We start from the raw sequence: 3782 nt of genomic DNA, 5'->3' as shown, positions 1-3782 counted from the left end.
AAGAAGAAGAAGAAGAAGAAGAAGAAGAAGAAGAAGAAGAAGAAGAAAATCCATTAACCAAGCAAATGAAAGAACTGTATGATAAGAACTTCAAGACTCTGTAGAAAGAAACTGAAGATGATATCAGAAGATGAAAGGTCACCCATGCTCATTGATTGCTAGGGTTATCATAGTAAAGATGACCATCTTACCAAAAGCAATCTATAGATTCAATGTAATTCCTGTAAAAACTTCAACACAATTTTTTACAGACCTTGAAAGAGCAAGTCTCAACTTCATATGGAAAAATAAAAAGCCAATATGGCTAAAACAATATCATACAAATAAAGAATTTCTGGAGGTATCTCCTTCCCTGATTTCAAGCTGTGCTACAAAGTAATAGTCATAAAAACCACGTGGTATTGACATATATACAAAGAGATGAATTAATGGAATTGAGATGAAATATGAGAAGTATACCCACATACCTATGACCACTTGATTTTTTGACAAAGAATCCAAAACTGTATAATGGGAAAAAAAAGTATATTGACCGGTCCTGCAGGCTAGTCGAACAGAGTCCACCTGAAAGAGGGAGTAGAAATTGGGGGGCAGAGACGCGAAGAATGGAGACAAGACAGATTCCTGATCAAGTCTCAGTAAGACCTTGCAAACAACACTTATAAAACAAAGGGTACAAGCAACTTTTTTTCACAGTAGCAACACATCTGTGCCACCTGGCAAGGCATGCAGGAATTCACTCGAGGTTACACAAAGTTTGCTGGCTGGATCCCAAGGTTGCAGGGAGCTTGCTATCTACTTCTCAGGCTCAGAGCACCTGGCTTGCAGAGACCACCAAGGACAGTTTCTGAGAAATGGAACTATGGATAAGACCCACATCTGCCAAGGCCAGGAGGCAGAATTCCAATTATCAGACTCCTTCAGTGTATTCAACAAATGTTGCTGATCTAACAGGGTGTCTGCATTTAGAAGAATACAAATAGATCCATATATATCACATTGCAGAAAACTCAAGTTCAAGTGGATCAAAGATGGCAACATAAAACTGGATACACTATATCTGATAGAAGAGGGAGTGGGGAATAGACTTGAATGAATTGCACAAGTGGTAATTTCCTGAACAGAACATCAACAGCTCAGGCACTAAGATCAACAATTAATAAATGTGATCTCATGAAACTGAAAAGCTTTTGCAAGGCAAACGAACACTGTCAAACAGCAGCCTACAGAATGAGAAAAGACATAATTTGACCCCTTTATGGTATTTCAAAGTTAAAAAAAACTAACTTTGGAGAGAACTGATGAAAAATACATATTTTCTATATGACTGGGGATACTGAAAATATCAAGTGTCTTTTTAAATTAATTGTAGGAGACAATGTGTAAGTGGAGTAGCTAGCAAATGATTAAGGAACTTAGAGTAGAGGTGTTTATTACTAAAAGAAACTAAACACACATATTTTTAGGGATAATAATTGTTGCTTAATTATTACTAAAATATCTTTATTTATGTCATACTTGTACATAATTTGGTTTGCCTCAAGCTTGCTATATAACCATGAATGTTTTGAATTGCTGATTCTCCTGCCATGCTTCCAGAATGCAGGAGTTACGGGCATGTGACACCTTGGCTGGATAGCATTTTCTTTTTCCAGTTTTGTAGGAAGAATTACATTCATGCTTTATTTCTCTGTCATTGTTCAGTAATACTATGTCATCTTTCTGCTACTGCTTCTATAAAAATCACCCAGCCCATAATATTGTCATTTTTAATTTGAATTTTAATTTGATTAGCATCTTTTACTTGTGTAAACTGCACTGTTGACATTATTGTCATTTTTTATGAATGTACTTGGTCACATGGCCACCCATTGCAAAGGAAGCAATGACTCAAACCTGGTGGATATTGCTAGCTAAGATCATAGCCTAAGACCATTCCTTTCATGGGAAAAATCAAATGACAAAATATATGTGGTTTATAATTGCTAGCCAATCTAACCAAATGTATAGCAACTTTTATATTTATAGAGGCTCATAATCTTGTTGGTATAACTTTCAGGACAAGAGTCAATAGACAGGTTGTCATCATTTAAGGAAATGCAAAATTACTCACATTCATCTGCCTCCTGCTGTTTTTTTGTTTCACAAAACCTGTTACATTATGAACAGTCAAAACTAAATGGAGTAATCATGAATGTAATAGAGAACTTCACAAACAGATAAGTCATTAACTGTTACCATTAACTGTTAACTGTTTACCTAAGTCAAATTGTATAGTTTTTTTTGTTGTTGTTGTTTTTGAGAAGGGGTGGTTATCACTTCTACATGCTTTTCCAGCCTGCCCCATACTAGAAAAACAAAGGGCGAAATAGTTCAACTTGACATTAAAGGAGTATGGAATTTATATGTCAACTGCTGACATATATTTATAAAGAAAGAAGTTGTCTTTCACCATCATATTATAGACCAGTAAAACACCAACTTACATCACTCTAGAGATTTGTAATCTGCATTACTATGCTATGCTCATCATATAGAAAATAAGTTATTATTCAAATGATCCTTACCAACCCTACATCCGACACAGGAATGATATACAAAATATATAAAGAACTCAAGAAACTAGACATCAACAGACCACATAACTCTATTAAAATACGGGGTAAACATCTAAATAAAAGAATTCTCAACAAAAGAAACTAAAATGGGTGTCAGAGACAAAGAAATATTCAACAACCTTAGTAACCAGGGAAATGGAAATCAAAACAAACCTGAGATTCCACCTTATACCCATCACAATAACCAAGATCAAAAACTCAAGTGACACCACATGCCAATTGAGATGTGGAACAAGGGGAACATTCCTCCATTGCTGACAGGAGTGCAAACTTGTACAACCACTTTGCAAATCAATTTGTTGGTTTCTCAAAAAATTGGGAAAATTTCTACCTCAAGACCAAGTTATAATACTCGTGGGCATATACCCACAGAAGCTCCATATACCCACACAAGGATACTTGCTCAACTTGTTCTAGAAGCTTTATCCAACTTATCCAGAAACAGAACAACAACAACAAACAGATATTTAAAGAGCCAGCCCACTTTGTGTCAGTGTTACCTGGGTTTGGACCCTTAGACTCTGTAAGAGAGAAGAAAGCTCAGTGGGTGCTAAAAAGTAAGCACTTATTTCTTATTTCTCTCTGCTTTGATTAAGGTTGGAACCTGACTCTCTTCTTCATGTTGTTGCCTTGACTCTTCCTCAGTGACAGACTGTAATTTGGAATTGTGAGGCAAAATAGAACCATTTTCCCCTAATACACTTGTTGTCAGGGCATTATATAGTAACAGGTTGAAATGGAAAAATACTTCCACACACTACTAGACTATCATAAAATAAAATTTCATTAATGGCATGTGTGGAGACAGATAGTCCTGTCTACTGAAAAATAGCTTTACGTCACATTATCAAAACACATAAGCATCAGCACCAACTAAATTGTGTCTGAAGTACATAGTACTTTAAAACATGGAACGGTAGATATAATCTTTCATTCCCCACTTAAAAATCCTTGTTTGATTTCAGATTTTGTATTTGGTAACCAATTGGTATGTTCTTCCCTGGAGAAATGATCAACTTGAAAACTTACTGGTAAGTAACATATGTAGACTAAGAAGGGTTTGTAGATATGTATATATATGTATATATATGTATATATACATATACATATATACGTATATATATACGTATATATACGTATATATACGTATATATACGTATATAT

Source organism: Psammomys obesus, unplaced genomic scaffold, assembly GCF_907164565.1.
Source record: "Psammomys obesus unplaced genomic scaffold, mPsaObe1.curated_primary_1811, whole genome shotgun sequence".
NCBI classification, from domain to species: Eukaryota; Metazoa; Chordata; class Mammalia; order Rodentia; family Muridae; genus Psammomys; species Psammomys obesus.
This window is presented reverse-complemented; position numbering follows the sequence as displayed.